The 17,176-nt window shown below is 46.2% G+C and overlaps 1 non-coding gene across 1 annotated transcript; it reads right to left on the reverse strand.

Moving 5' to 3' along the window:
* Positions 1 to 591: 591 nt before the first annotated feature.
* Positions 592 to 729, reverse strand: LOC119936840. The gene has a single exon (XR_005453860.1). It is a non-coding gene; the product is annotated as a small nucleolar RNA SNORA7 (small nucleolar RNA).
* Positions 730 to 17,176: the final 16,447 nt, after the last annotated feature.

The following is a 17,176-nucleotide window of genomic DNA, read 5'->3' on the forward strand; positions in this document are numbered from 1 at the left end:
ACAGAGACAATCCCTACCCAACAATGGGCTCACAGTCTAGAAAGGGGGAGACAGACAACAAAACAAGTAGACAGGCATCAGTAGCATCAAAATAGATAAATAGATTTATAGATATATACACAACTGAAACAAACTGATTGAAACTGTGAGCCTCACATGGGATAGGATCTGGTCCAACTCGATTTGCTTGTACCCACCCAAATGCTTAGTACAGTGCTTGGTACATAGTTAAGTGTTTAACCAAAAACATCATTATTAAGCCAAAATTCTCTTTCTTGGAGTAAATTGAGCAGCCAATGTGGTTTTGGACATATTTGTCCTGGGAATAGCTGCAGTGAGCTGGGACACAATTTTGTAGTAGTTATTTGCCTTGTCGTATGCTGTCAGTTCATCTCCGACCCACAGTGATGCCATAGACATCTCTCCCAGAACAACCCACCTCCATCTCTAATCGTTCTGGTAGTGTTCCCATAGAGTTTTCTTGGTAAAAATATGGAAGTGGTTTACCATTGCCTCCTTTCGCACAGTAAACTTGTGTCTCTGCCCTGAATTCTCTCCCATGCCGCTGCTGCCCAGCATGGATGACTTTTGACTTGTTGCAGATTCCCTTCCACTAGCTAGCCACTGCCCAAGCTAGGAATGGAATGGGTATGCTTCTGCTTGACTTTCTCTCCCATAGCCAAGACTGGTAGAGTACTGGAAACTCTCCAGGTGCGACCCTGAGAAAGGGGTAGTAATAATAATAATAATGATAATCAATCGTATTTATTGAGCGCTTACTGTGTGCAGAGCACTCTACTAAGCACTGGGGTAGATACAAGTTAATTAGTAATCAATCAATAAATCAATTGTATTTATTGAGCGCTTACTGTGTGCAGAGCACTGTACTAAGCGCTTGGGAAGTACAAGTTGGCAACACATAGAGACGGTCCCTACCCAACGACGGGTTCACAGTCTAGAAGGGGGAGACAGACAGCAAAACAAATCATTTCCTGCCTAAGCATTCCTACGCATCTCTTCTTTTAATTTCCCCCATCCCAATTAACACACACACACACACACACACACACACACACACACACAGAGATGGGTACACCCACAGTTGCCCACAGACAGACCCGCACCGACGCACACACAGTCACACACATAATCCACCCCAACCTGACTTCAGATCTTCCCCGACCGTTCTACCTACTCTAAAACTCAGGAGCCATTGCCGACTCCGGACTGAAACAATACAGAACTATGTTTCCCGGAATTGGCAATTGGGTGGGAAGGGGAGGGCAGGGCTCATCCTACTGAAACTCCAGTTGGAAGGCAGGAAGAAATCCATCTGCCCAGTTCTCCTCTGGACGAGATGGAAGACGTAGTCTTCGTCGGCCCTCAACTGTACACTGAATTTTAAGGTGTCTAAGGCACCCCCTTCCCCATCCCACATTTGCTTCCTCTCTTCCTGAGCTTCACCCAGGCATATATGGAATTTCTCTCCTTCCCTCTCCCACCTGCCACAATTGCCCTCCGCCGCCCGGCCTCGCCCCTCTACCCCAGGCCAACTACCAGTCAGAAGCCAGTCCCCCTGGGGGTGCCCGGGCAGAGCCGTTGGGAGGGTGGACAGGGGCATTTCTTCTCCTGCAGAGAATGGACGGGAAAGGGACTCTCATAGGGTCCACGCTGGGTCACACGCTCCGGTCTGTCTGGCAGGCTTCTGGCTCCTGGCTAGAACCTTGGCCCATTTAAAAGGTGCATCAGAATGTGGAGTGCAGGATGGTTCCTCCTGGCTGGAGGAACCCCTCCCCAGCCCCCCAACAGCCTTTCACCCTGACCCGCTCAGCAGCAGGTGGAGGGGAAATTGAGAAGAAAGGGTCTTGTGGCCACTGTGCCCGAGCCGCAGGAAGGGGCCACGGTGGGGCCTGTTGGCACCCCCAGGATTAGGCCACAGCTGAGTTTTAGCCATTAATCCAGTCGGCTGGGGCCGTGAGTCCCACCTGAGCTCCTTTCCCAATTTGGTTGTCAGATGGCTCACACCCGGGATACTCATGTTACCTGAAGGCCCTTTTTCTGTGAATTTGCCGATATTCCCACTGGCTGACTCCCCACCACCCAAAGAAGAAAGCACAGACCAACGTACAAACACATACATACACTCACTCACTCCACCACCCAAGGGTCCCTTATCACTCTGTGGTCAAAGGAGCCTGTTCTGCCAATGTATCTTTCTGCTAATAAGTCACTAATAACGCAGCTGGTTGTGGGCTCACTACATCCCACCCCTTGATCCTGATCAACAACATTCACTCATTTATCCTTATTCAGGGGTACAGTTGATGGGGAGATGTACATTAAGGTACACATATGAATGGTGATCAGCATTACCAATTGCCTTAATAGAGATTGCTCCTGACCAGTAATACAATAACCCAACAACTATACAACACAAACTTCAAACAAGAGGGAAAAATGTTATCACCATCAATCCCTTAAACACTGATTTTTCTAAACCAGTAATACATTTATCCAGCAAGTATATAAACCATATCACATATTTGCTAATCAATACCACCATCAATCTCTTAAACAGGGATTTTTCTAAGCCGGTAATACAATAACCCGGCAACTATATAAACCATATCACATATGTGGTGATCAATACCACCATCAGTCCCTTCAATAGGGACTTACCTACACTAAAAGTATAACAACACTGGGATGTAGGGTTTTCTCCATTTCCCCCTTTTCTTTGGCTCTCCTATTTGACTGAGCAATAGCAAGACCAACAGGAGGGCAAAAGGATGGATCTGAGGAGAGTCCTTTTATCCCCACAAAAGAATAGCATGTGAGATTCTATTAGCTTCACAAATTATTTCTATTACCCACAGTTGTCAATGAACCTAAACCCATTAATTTTAACACTTTCCCCCCCCATAAGCACACACTTTTTTCTTATGGTCCGTGGTTCATCTCCACCCAGACACTGGTGCTCAAATCCTCTCATGATCAGGTCTTCTGGTGGGAATGCGTCCTTTCTTTTCATGGCTTGGATTCAAGGCAGATGCTCTGCAAAGCATTCATTCATTCAATCATATTTATTGAGTGCTTACTGTGTGCACAGCACTGTACTAAGAGCTTGGAAAGTACAATTTGGCAACAGATGGAGGCAATCCCTACCCAACAATCCCTACTCACAGTCTAGAAAATAATAACAGTATTTGTTAAGTGCTTACTATGTGCCAAGCACTGTTTTAAGCACTGGGGGAGATACAAGGTAATGAGGTTGTCCCAGGTGGGGCTCACAATTTTAATCCCCATTTTACAGATGAGGTAACTGAGGCACAGAGAAGTGAATTGACTCAGCCAAAGTCACACAGCTGACAAGTGGTGGAGCCGGCATTAGAACCCACAACCTCTTACTCCCAAGCCTCTCAATCTCTACCCTCCGAATTCCCAATTCCAGGAGTTGGCACCACACCATGTTGCACTGTGGCTCAGAGCCTGCATTTGGCCAGAGTGCGGTCAACCTGCCAGAAAGTGCCCGGCCCTGTCTGCCTCCCTTTGTTACGGCTACTGTTTGGACCCATGTGGGAGGAGAAGTCCTTCTCCCCGCTATGAGCCAGAGCAGCATTTCGTCCAGCCCAGCTAGACGGTTTAATGCAGTGGCAACTGCAATCTCCTTCCCGAACCCCGTTAGGCCATTTAATAATAATAATTTTGGTATTCGTCAAGTGCTTGCTATGTACCAAGCACTGTTCTGAGCACTGGGGTAGATACAAGATAATCAGGTTGTCCCACGTGGGGATCACCGTCCCAATCCCCATTTTACAGATGAGGTAACCGAGGCACAGAGAAGTTAAGTGACTTACCCAAGGTCACACAGCTGACAAGTGGCAGAGCTGGGATTAGAACCTATGACCTTTAACTCCCAAGTCCGTGCTCTATCCACTATGTCATGCTGCTTTTCATTTGCCATTACCCTCCAATTTGCCACGGTACTCCAAGAACTAGGGGCCAGCTGAACTACGCTCCTCAGCATTGCTTTCTTACGGGGGGCTTCTTCAGGCTCTAGGTCAAACTCCCCCTTCCCAGATACAAGTGGGCTCCAGATAGCCCACACTAAACCCAGGACACACAATCCCTGTTGTATCTCGTTTGGGTCCTTCCACGGTCTACGGGTGTAAGGGACCTCTCTGGAACCCTCTTAGGTTCCCTTCAGTGCTGCCATTATCCTGCTTCATAAAGTTTCTTGCCCCCAAATCTGCCCAAATCACCTACACTCTTGACTTTCCCTTCAGTAAGTGTGAATAAATCCACTACATGATCATAAATCTGGAGAAGCCACTCTGGTATGGGATCTCCAATGCCCCTGCAGAATTGCTGCCCTAAATCAGCTAATTCTGCCCCAATATAATCCCTTGAGATCTGAGTGGGGGGGGCCCTCCCCGTGGTCTTGGTAACCACAACTGGGGTTACCCTTAAGGTGTGGTCAACTTCCTCTGGCTCCTCATCAGACCAGATGTCCCCATTAACACAATCAACATCACACCCACTTTTAACAATGGCATCTAACTAGGCCTGGCTTATTTTCTGCAATTTAGCCTTCAGGAGAAGCTCCACTACTTTAATAGCATCATTTGCAGCTGTCTGGCTTCTTTAGCAATCTCCATACTATTAGAAGCAGCTGCTTGAGCCATTAGTAGGTTTCTCCTCTCCCAGCGGGAGAACCCTACACACACTATTGCCAGCAGAACCATGCCCAAAGTCAGGGGTTCCAGTTGGATGACAACATTTCTACATGTCTACATGTTTTGTTTTGTTGTCTGTCTCCCCCTTCTAGACTGTGAGCTCGGTGTTGGGTAGGGACTGTCTCTACATGTTGCCGACTTGTACTTCCCAAGCGCTTAGTACAGTGCTCTGTCCACAGTAAGCGCTCAGTAAATACCACTGAATGAATTTCAACATTGAATCACCCTAAACCAGAACTCCATGAGGGAGGTAAGAGAGAACAGGGAGGAAGTGACCAAGAGAGGAAGCAAACAAAGACATCATAAAACCAGATCCTAGTGGCCAAGGTCCACAAATCCCATCCTCCTCACCATTTGGGTGTCACGAGCCCCCAGCTCATAGCAACCAGGACCTTCAATCGATCAATCAATCAATCAATCATATTTATTGAGCGCTTACTATGTGCAGAGCACTGTACTTAGCGCTTGGGAAGTACAAATTGGCAACACATAGAGACAGTCCCTACCCAACAGTGGGCTCACAGTCTAAAGGGGGGAGACAGAGAACAGAACCAAACATACCAACAAAATAAAATAAATAGGATAGAAATGTACAAGTAAAATAAATAAATGGAGTAATAAATACGTACAACCATATATACATATATACAGGTGCTGTGGGGAAGGGAAGGAGGTAAGATGGGGGGATGGAGAGGGGGGCGAGGGGGAGAGGAGGGAAGGGGCTCAGTCTGGGTAGGCCTCCTGGAGGAGGTGAGCTCTCAGCAGGGCCTTGAAGGGAGGAAGAGAGCTAGCTTGGCGGAGGGGCAGAGGGAGGGCATTCCAGGCCCGGGGGATGACGTGGGCCGGGGGTCGATGGCGGGAGAGGCGAGAACGAGGTACAGTGAGGAGATTAGCGGTGGAGGAGCGGAGGTTGCGGGCTGGGCAGTAGAAGGAGAGAAGGGAGGTGAGGTAGGAGGGGGCAAGGTGATGGACAGCCTTGAAGCCCAGGGTGAGGAGTTTCTGCCTGATGCGCAGATTGATTGGGAGCCACTGGAGATTTTTGAGGAGGGGAGTAATATGCCCAGAGCGTTTCTGGACAAAGATAATCCGGGCAGCAGCATGAAGTATGGATTGAAGTGGAGAGAGACACGAGGATGGGAGATCAGAGAGAAGGCTGGTGCAGTAGTCCAGATGGGATAGGATGAGAGCTTGAATGAGCAGGGTAGCAGTTTGGATGGAGAGGAAAGGGTGGATCTTGGCAATGTTGCGGAGCTGAGACCGGCAGGTTTTGGTGACGGCTTGGATGTGAGGGGTGAATGAGAGAGCGGAGTCGAGGATGACACCAAGGTTGCGGGCTTGTGAGACGGGAAGGATGGTAGTGCCGTCAACAGAGATGGGAAAGTCAGGGAGAGGACAAGGTTTGGGAGGGAAGACAAGGAGCTCAGTCTTCGACATGTTGAGCTTTAGGTGGCGGGCGGACATCCAGATGGAGATGTCCTGAAGGCAGGAGGAGATGCGAGCCTGGAGGGAGGGGGAGAGAGCAGGGGCAGAGATGTAGATCTGGGTGTCATCAGCGTAGAGATGATAGTTGAAGCTGTGGGAGCGAATGAGGTCACCAAGGGAGTGAGTGTAGATTGAGAACAGAAGGGGACCAAGCACTGAACCTTGGGGAACCCCCACAGTAAGAGGATGGGAGGGGGAGGAGAAGCCTGCAAAAGAGACTGAGAAAGAACGACCGGAGAGATAAGAGGAGAACCAGGAGAGGACGGAGTCTGTGAAGCCAAGGTCAGATAGCGTGTTGAGGAGAAGGGGGTGGTCCACAGTGTCAAAGGCAGCTGAGAGGTCGAGGAGGATTAGGACAGAATATGAGCCGTTGGATTTGGCAAGCAGGAGGTCATTGGTGACCTTTGAGAGGGCAGTTTCTGTGGAATGAAGGGGACGGAAGCCAGACTGGAGGGGGTCGAGGAGAGAGTTGTTGTTGAGGAATTCTAGGCAGCGCGTGTAGACAACTCGTTCAAGGAGTTTGGAAAGGAATGGTAGGAGGGATATGGGACGATAACTAGAAGGTGAGGTGGGGTCAAGAGAGGGTTTTTTTAGGATGGGAGAGACATGGGCATGTTTGAAGGCAGAGGGGAAGGAACCAGTGGAGAGTGAGTGGTTGAAGATGGAAGTTAAGGAGGGGAGAAGGGATGGAGCGAGAGATTTCATACGAAATCTTCCTGGGCTGGGGGAGCCTCAGTGACATGTAGTAGATGTCAAACCACACTTCTTATCACCAGGGTTACTGTGGAAAGCTTTTTACCTAGTTTTACCAACGTGCAAGGGAGTGACATAATATACTCACTCAACCACGGAAGGGGCCAATACCAGTCCGCAGTCAAAGGAGCCCATCCTGCCAATGCTTCTTTCCGCTTCCTACTGCTGTTGCCTTCTGCTTTCAAGTGCTGCTCTCCTGCTGCTTCTGCTTCTCCAGCGTTCTCCTGTGCTGCCTCCAAGTGCCCTGCCTCTCAGAGTGCCTCTGTGCTACTTGTCTGCATGTGCCCCATCGTGATTCAAAACGGCCATCTTGGGTGTCACAGCTGTGGCTTTACATGGTAGTCATTGATCAGTCCAGGCCACAGGGAGATAACAGGGAGAGAAGGCCACACTTCCTACCATGCTTCACCCCAATAGCCCAGCAATCACCTGTCCCAGGTAGAGCCCATCAGTGCACATGTAAAGTCTCTTCTGTGGTTGTTGTTAGTGGGATTACAATCACTAATAAGGCAGCTTGTTGTGGACTCACCCCAGGATCCACACTCTTAACCTCATTGCTCAAATGTGAAGACTGACCTTCGGTTCTATCCTGGTAGCAGTGGTAGTAGCATCTATTGAGTGTCCTTTTGCTACGGTGCACTGTCCGAACCCAAGGGAAGTATAGAATAAAGAAATGATATGTTCCCCTCCAACTAACTAGAAGTTTACAGGGCATCCTAGGACCTTGTTTTTGATACGTTCCTGCACTTCGATGGTGTGTAGGGTTCAAAGATGTCCCTAAGGAAATTGCTCCTGGAAATGGATGTGTCATCTGTGTAGCAGACTAGTTTCACAGCCATATGAAATATTGGACACCACCAGTGATGCAGACCTTCAGTTTGGTATGGAGCTTGAAAACCCTATTGTAACCACGCTCCATTTTTTAGTCGGCCAAAAGTCACACTGGTCTCTGATTCTTTTTCATACCTCTTCGTATCCTTGGTAGCAGAATTATGGTAGCATTTTGTAATGCTGCCAATTAATGGTAGTATTTAAATGTGGCATTTGTTAAGCACTTACTGTGTGCCAAGCACTGTATTAAACCCTGGGGTAATATTAATAATGATACTAATAATTGTGGTATTTATTAAGCACTTACCATTTGTCAGGCATTGTATTTTATTGCTGGGGTGGATATAAGCAAATCATGTTGGACACTGTCCCCATCCCACATGGGGCTCACAGTTTCAGTCCCCATTTTACAGATGAGGTAATTGGTGGCTCAGAAGAGTGAAGTAACTTGTATTTAAGTAATCATATTTATTGAGTGCTTACTGCGTGCAGAGTACTGTACTAAGCACTTGGAAAGTACAATTCAGCAATAAAGAGAGACAATCCCTGCCCACACCAGGTTTTAAGTAGTGGGGAAGGAATCATTGGAGAGTGAGTAGTTGAAGGTGGCGGTGAGGAAGGGAAGGAGGGAAGGAGTACGTGTTTTGATAAGATGCTAAGGGATGGAGTTGGAGGCGCAACTGGAGGGCATAGATTTTGAGAAGAGGAGGAAGATCTCTTCTGATACTGCTGGGAAGGATGGGAGAGGCAAAGAATAGGAAGGAGGAAGGAGGGACTGAAGAGGAGCAGGGGAGATTTTAGGGAGATCATGCCTAATGGTCTCAAATTTCTCAATAAAGTATATGGTCAGGTCATTAAGCGCTTAAGTCTCCTAAGCACTTAGTACAGTGCCCTACAGAGAATAAGCACTCAATGAATAGCACTGATTGACTGATGTGTCATGGAACTCTTGAGCCCGGAAGCTTGCAATAGCTTGATCTACTACTCTGCCTGCTTCATGCCAATAGCGATGGGTCAGAGACAGGGATGGGAATATCCAGAAAACACGGAGAGGATAGAGGCAATTGGGGAGGGAGAGAAAAGGGGAGCACATTGGTCTGAAGAAGGGAAGGTTAGCCCAGTCGGGACAACAGAGGATTTAAGGTGTCAGAGCAATAATGGAATTGGAGAAGCAGAGAGAGGGATGTCCTCATAATTTTCTGTCCGGACTCACACCTTTACCAGCATTCAGCGTGACTTGGGAGGGGCCAGAAGGTTCCGGTGCTATTTTAAAATGCAATAAATCATCAACACTTACTGTGTGAAGTTTCTGTTTCTTCTCACATAAAGGCTCTTCCCAGCACTTCCCCCTCGTCTTCCCTGACTGTCTGTCACCCGGGCCCAGCTCTCCCTCTGTTCACAGAAAAAAGCCAACCATTAGACACATCACAGCAGACAAAACAAAAGCTTCTTGAGTTTTGCAACGTTTCTTTTTCTAAAAATCATCTCTAGACTTGCAAGCTCGTTGTGAGTAAGGATCGTGACTGCTAACTCTGTTGTATTATACTCTCCCAGTTGTTTAGTACAGTATTCTGAGCATAGAAGCACTCAATATATACCATTGATTGATTGATTAAAGAGGATAGAGGAAACCTGGAAGTAAGAACCAGCACTAACACAGGGAGTTCCTGGCCAAAGAGGACAGGGCACATCTGAGAACACAATCTCACAGAAAAGCCCTGTTTGCACGACCTCAATCCAGTGTTCTTTGGTAACTAATGGACTGGATTAGTCCAAAGAGCATTAGTGTGAAATCCAGTTTCCATTAGCTGGCCAACTAGTCTCTCTTCCTTCTGCCTTGCTTTTTTTTATGGTGTTCGTTAAGCGCTTACTGTGTGTGAGGCACTGTATTCAGCTCTGGGGTAGATACAAGCAAATTGGGTTGGACACAGTCCATATCCCACCTGGGGCTCACAGTCTTAATCCCCATTTTACAGATGAGATAACAGGCCCAGAGAAGAGAAGTGACTTACCTAAGGTCACACAACAGATAAGGTTGGAGCTGGGATTAGAACCCAGGTCCTTCTAAATCCCAGGCCCCTGCTTTACCCACTAGACCACATTGCTTCTGGCCTTTGCACTTGGATTTGTACCCTTTGTTTACCCCACCCTCAGTCCCACAGCAGTTGTGTACATATCTACAATGCATTTATTTCTATTGATGTCTGCCTACCCCTCTAGACTGTAAGCTCCTTGTGGGCAGGGAACATGCCTACCGAATCTGTTGTGTGGAACTCCCAAGTGCTTAGTATAGTGGTCTGAACCCAGTAAGTGCTCAATCAGTACCTTTGATTTATTGAAATGCAGAGACTCAATAAAATGATTTCAACATGCCTTGGCTCCCAACAGCTTCTGCTCTGCCCTTCATCTTGGTCAAGCAACCCCCCACCCAACTCCGCACAGTCCACCCTCTCCTGCTTGCCTCGAGGAGCCTTTGGAGGATCAGAAGCTCCACTCTAACATAAAATGACAGTAAATTTTGCTACTGAAGTGGAAGGACTTCAGCTAAATTTAGGTTTAGCTATTGAGTCATTCAGTGTTTTGGCAGCTCGAGTGACCTTATGACATTGCAAAGACAGGGTGAGGGAGATGGATTTTGTGGAAACTCAAGTTCCACTGTTTGATTTTCCAAGGTTATCAGAGATCTTTCAGCACAGACCCTCCCCATGATCGGTGTCTGTCTCAGAAAGTCTCAGAGAACTGCTCCCCTCCCATTTTCCTTCCAAACACGGCCTTGTGGGTGGTCATCACAACCTTTTGAGGGAAGAGAGCCTTCAGGATCATTGTTAGCTGATAGAAAAGAAGACTGGCCTTAGAAACCAGCATTGCCATGGATTCATGATGTTTGTCATATCCTTATGTCTGTTATATATCCCTTATACTGTTACCTGTTTCCATGTCTGGCTTCTCCACTAGATTTTAAATTTGTTGTGGACAGGGATCATGTCTCATAACCCTATTGTTCTCCTTCAAGTGTCTAATGCAGTTTATCAATAAATGCCACTCAATGATTGGCTCATCGCTTGGGCACCTCACTTTGTTTCTCTGTGGTTTCAGTGGTGAAGCACATCGCGTTGCCTAATGGAAAAGGCATCTGACTTCAGATCAGAAGATTGAGGGTTCGAGTCCCTTCGTGGTCAATTGTTTCCCCTCCTAGACTGTGAGCCCGTTGTTGGGTAGGGACCGTTTCTATATGTTGCCAACTTTTACTTTCCAAATGCTTAGTACAGTGCTCTGCATGCAGTAAGTGCTCCCACCCACTGAATAAGAAATTATAAATGAATATAAAAATGTACCTCTTAGAATTATGCAAGCACCAAACATTATATTTTTGAATAATATAAGCACCTAGCAATCAATCAAGGTGCAATATTTATTAATTTATTCAGTCTTGTTGATTGAGCGCTTACTGTGTACCTACCATGTATCAAGCACTGAACTAAACACTTACAAAAGTCAGACATGCCCTTGAGGAGTTTATAATCTAATGGGGGAAATTGACAGACATAAATTTTTTACAAATAGTGGAAGCAGGAGAAAAAATGATGTTATTATGAATTATCAGGAAAATGGTAGAATAAATAAATGAATAAACTAGTGCAAATTAATGTAAATCAAAACACACCTCTGTGCTAATAGTAGATGCATTAAACCTAATTGCTTTGGGCAGTGGCTGAATGGGATGACTAGAAAAGAAGGAATTTCACCAAGGAAAGCCTCCAGGAGGAGGAGGGATTTCAGGAGGGTTTGATGATGGGGAGGGCTGAGATCTGGCAGATTGAAGGGGAGAGTCGTAATGGGCAAGGAACATGTCTGCTATTTCTGTTGTCTCATACTTTCTCAAGTGCTTAGTACAGTGTTCTGCACATTGTAAGCACTCAGTAAATACTATTAATTAATTGATTGATTGAGGAACTTCCAGTGAGGAGCATCAGAAATGAAGCAAAGCGAGAAGGTGATCTAAGGGCAGACTGAGAACATGAGAGGGGTGAAGGGAGATGATAAGTGAGCAGGAAACTCTCAACCAATTGCATAATTTGTTCTGACGATTTGGACACCTGTCTACATATTTTGTTTTGTTGTCTGTCTCCCCCTTCTAGACTGTGAGCCCATTGTTGGGTAGGGACCGTCTCCATATGTTACTGACTTGTGCTTCCCAAGCACTTAGTACAGTGCTCTGCACACAGTAAGTGCTCAATAAATATGATTGAATGAATGAAGGAACAGTAAGTGCTCGATAAATATGATTCAATGAATGAATGAATAATCATTCTGTGCAAAATAATCACTCTGTGCAAAGCACCGTTGTGAATGTCTGAAAGAGTATAATACATCAGAGGTGGTAAACACACTCCCTGCCCACAAGGATTTTACAGTCTAGAGGGGGAAACGTCTTTAGACTGTAAACTCATTCTCTAGACTGTAAACTCATTGTGAACAGGGAATATGTGTGATTATTGTTATACTGTACTCTCCCAAGTGCTTAGAACAGTGCTTCACACACAGTAAGTGCACAATAAATATGACTGAAGGAATGACTAGAAACAGACATTAATATAAATATATAAGTTATGGATATGTACATAAATTCTGTGGGGCTGAGGGTGGGGCGAATAGAGGGTGAAAATCCAAGTTCAAGGGTGATGCAGAAGGGAGAGATAGAAGAGGTAATAAGGACTTAGTCGAGGAAGGCTTCTTTTAGAAAATTGCTTTCAATAAGCCTTTGAAGGTGGTGAGAGTGACTGTTGGATATGAAGGGGCAAGAAATTCCAGGAGAGGGCTTGACAATGAGATAGATGAGAAAATGGCACAGTGGGTAGGGTGGAGTTAGAGGGTAAGTGTTGGGGCTGGGCTGTGTTAGGAGATTAGTGAGGTGATGTAAATAATAATGATATTGTTAAGCTGCTCAACACAGAAGGGGGTGAGCTGTTGAGTGCTTTAAAGCCAATGGTAATGTAGTGAAGGATGGGTAACCCCTGGAGGTTTGTGAGGAATGAGGAAGCAGGGACTGAACCCTATTTCTTAAATTCTACAAAATGCTTAACCCGATCAAAGGGAAGGAGAACATGGGGGACTTGTGTTTTGGCAGTTCAGGCAAAAATCACTTGGCTTTTTGCTTCAATTTTCTGAGTATTTTCCTAGATTATTCAAATGATTGAAGTTGCATGGCCTGGTTGTAAAAGTTTAGGAGCCATTGGACCTTGTCTCCAGCTCTTCCACTTGCCTGTGGTGTAACTTTGGGCAAATCACTTAATTTCTCTGGGCCTCTGGTATTAATGAGGATTAAATGTCTGTTCTCCCTCCCATTTAGACTCTGAGCCCCATGTGGGACAGGGAACTGTGTCTGATCTGATTGCACTGTATCTGGTCTTCAGGCTAGCATCTCCTCCTGCCTTCAGGACATCTCTTCTTGGATATCATCCTGCCACCTAAAACTGAACATGTCCAAGATTGAGCTCCTTATCTTCCTTCCCAAAACCTGTCCTCTCCCGAACTTTCCTGTCACTATAGACCACACAACCATCCTTCCCATGTCGCAAGCCCATAAATTTGGTGTCATCCTTGACTCCACTCTCTCATTCACCCCACATAACCAATACCTCACCAAATCCTGTCAGTCTCACCTTGACAACATCTCCAAGATCTGCCCTTTCCTCTCCATCCAAACCACTACCACATTAATACAATCCCTCATTTTATTCCAACTGGATTACTGCATCAGCATCCTTTCTAATCGCCCAATCTCCTGTCTGTCCCCACTTCAGTCCATACTTCACTTTGCTGCCCAGATTATCTTTCTAAAGAAACATTCTGGGCATGTCACCCCCTCCTCACAAATCTCCAGTGGTTGTCTATCCACCACCATATCAAACAAAAACTTCTCCCTATTGGCTTTAAAGGCTCCATCACCTTGCCCCTTCCTACCTCACTTCCCTTCTCTCCTTCTACATCTGAACCACACACTCCACTTCTTTGCTGCTAACCTTCTCATTATGCTTTGGTCTCACCTGTCTAACCACCGACCCCTGGCCCATGTGCTACCTCTGGCCTGGAACACCCTCCCTCCTCAAATCTGCCAGACAATCACTCTCCCTCACTTCAAAGCCCTACTGAAGGCTCACCTCCTCAAGAGGTCTTCCCCCTTTTCCTCAGCTTGCCCTCCCCTCCAGGTCACTCCGACTCCCTTTGCTCTCCCTCCCACCCCACAGCACTTACGTATATATATTTATTTATATTGATGCCTGTTTGCTCGTACTGATGTCTGTCTCCTCCAATCTAGACTGTAAGCCCATTGTGGGCAGGGATGGTCTCTCTTCATTGCTGTATTGTACTTTTCAAGGATTTAGTACAGTGTTCTGCACACAGTATTCACTCCATAAATACGATTGAATGAATTAATGAATGGCCTAGCACTTAGCACAGTGCTTGGCACATGGTAAGTTCTCAACAATTCTTATTATTATAAGAAGAATTGATGCAAACTGCTAAACAGCTTTTGGCAACAAAGCCTCTAGGTTTTGGGGGGGGGTTACTTTGTTTTTGTTTTGTTTTTAATGGTATTTGTTAAGCACTTACTCTGTGTCAGCCACTGTACTAAGTTCTGGCGTAGATACAAGCAAATCAGGGTAGATACAAGCAAATCAGGTTAGACAGTCTATGTCCTACATAGGGCTCACAGTCTTGGCCCCCATTTTACAGATGAGATAACTGAGGCACAGAGAAGTGAAGTGACTTGCCCAAGGTCAATCCACAGACAAAGGGTGGAGTTGGGATTAGAACCCATTCGGTCGTATTTATTGAGAGCTTACTGTGTGCAAAGCACTGTACTAAGAACTTGGGAGAGTACAAAATAACAATAAACAGATACATTCCCTGCGCGCAATGAGTCCTGGTACTTCCCTGGTAGATGGGAAGCAGCATAGCTCAGTGGAAAGAGCCCGGGCTTTGGGGTCAGAGGTCATGGGTTCAAATCCCAGCTCCACCAATTGTCAGCTGTGTGACTTTGGGCAAGTCACTTAGCTTCTCTGTGCTTCAAGTTACCTCATCTGTAAAATGGAGATTAAGACTGTGAGCCCCCCGTGGGACAACCTCATCACCTTGTATCCTCCCCGGTGCTTAGAACAGTGCTTTGCACATAGTAAGCGCTTAATAAATGCCATCATTAATTAATTAATTAATTCTGACTTCCAGGGCCATGCTGCTTCTCTAGGTTGGGGACAGGTAATCATTTTGCCTATTAGGTCTTTGCCCATTTTTGTACACCTTGCAGTGTTGCTGCTGCCCCGTTGCAGGGTGGCAGAGGGACAGGGACATAATAATAATAAATAATAATAATAATAATAATAATAATAATTGTCTTCTTCATTAAATGCTTACTAGGCACCAGGCACTGTACTAAGCACCGGGGTGGATACAAGCAAATCGAGTTGAACCCAGTTCCTGTCCCATGTGGGGCTCACAGCCTCAATCCTCATTTTACAGATGAGGTAACTGAGGCCCAAAGAAGTGAAGTGACTTGCCCGAGGTCACAGAGCAGACAAGTGGTGGATCTGGGATTCGAACCCATGCTCCCGGGTCTGTGCTCCATCCACTAAGCCATGCTGCTTCTCCCAGCCTGCTTAGAAGGCTGAAGTGGCTGAAATTGTCCCCACAGCAGCTCTGAACCTGCTCCAAGCCTGGGCCTCCTCCACGCCGCAGCCCCTTCTCTGTCCCTGAGCTCTGGGGTTTGGAGGCAGACAGTGAGGCTGAGGACACTTTGAGGTCTAATCATGAGCCCCCAGCTGCAACCAGCCTGCAAGCCATATTTTGTCCTCCAAACTAGGAGCTCAATGTTCAGAAAACATAAACTGCAGCTAGACTCTCAGTTTCCCACCCTAGTTTCCCTTCCTTCTGCATCACTCATACACTCAGTCCCATCCCCGAAACACTTCAGTACTCACATCATCCCCACAGCACTTAAGTACATCATCCTTATACTCTGTTGCTTCCTCTAACTTACCTGTAATTTATTTTAATGTCTGTCTCCCTAGCCAAGCTATAAATTCCTCGTGAGCAGGGATCATAGCTACCTACTTTATTGTATTGTATTCTCCCAAGTGCTTACTACAGTGCTCTGCACATAGTAAGTGCTTCATAAATACCATTCATTGACTGATTGATCTTTCGATGGCTGCTGCCTTACTTTCCTGGATTCATGCAGCCTGTGGGCAATGTTGCCTCTTACCTGGACTTGGTTGATGTAAGTTCTCCCTCCATTAGCCATTAGGTAACTCCCATTGAAGTGAGATGCAGTGTGGCCTAGTGGAAAGAGCACAAGGATGGGCGGAGAGTCAGAGGACCTGGGTTCTAATCCTAACCCTGCCACTTGTCTGTTGTGTGACCTTGGACAGTTCTAGACTGTAAGCCCATTGTGGGCAGGGATTGTCTCTATTGCTGAATTGTAGTTTCCAAGAGCTTAGTACAGTGCTCGGCACACAGTAAGCGCTCAATAATTACGACTGAATGAACGAAGTCACAACTTCTCTGTGCTTCAGTTACCTTATCTGTAAATTGGGGATTAAAACTGTGAGTCTCATGTAGGATATGTACTGTGTCTAATTAGATTAGTTATTATCTACTCCTGTGCTTAACACGGTGCCTGGCACATAGTAAGCACTTCACAAATGTCATAAGAAAAGTGATTTGGCAGTTGTCTGAAACTGATGATTTTCTCCAAATTAAGCCAAGGGGAAACAAACTCATTTGTATGTTTCTGACTAATCGCATGTCTGAAGCTGAAGGGATTTTTTCCCAAGTGAAAAAGAAGCCTCTAATCAGGCTTCTTCAAAGAGCACATTTCACTTGGCAGGAAGGAGTATGGGCTATCATTTCCCAGTTTGGAAGCAGGATGATTTTGTGTGCAGGGAGTGAAGCCCCCATGACTCATTAACCCTCTAACATTAGGTAATGGCCATTTATTGAGGTTGGGGCTGTATGAATACAATGTTTTAAATTAAGCTCATATTCTCTGGTGATCCAAACAGCAACTGCTTGCCAGAAATATGTCAAGGACATACTTTTCTCATTTCCCCCTCTAACTTTTTGGCTGAAATCACTCAGCGTCCTTCTCTCGGCTTTTTCTCGTCAATCTATGGTTCACCCGTAGGAACTGGTACAGACGAACATAGCCCAGCCTTGCAAATAGGTACCAACCTACCAGCCCAAAGAATTTTTACCAGCCTACTCTCTTGCCAGCGAGCGCCCAGAAAATAAAAAGAGGCAGACTAGTATTCAAATCATCTGAGCCAGTAGAAAAGACTATTCACTGGGGGCGGTGAGTGGGTCAAAGGGTATTT

The sequence above is a fragment of the Tachyglossus aculeatus genome, chromosome 1 (assembly GCF_015852505.1).
Source record: "Tachyglossus aculeatus isolate mTacAcu1 chromosome 1, mTacAcu1.pri, whole genome shotgun sequence".
NCBI lineage: Eukaryota > Metazoa > Chordata > Mammalia > Monotremata > Tachyglossidae > Tachyglossus > Tachyglossus aculeatus.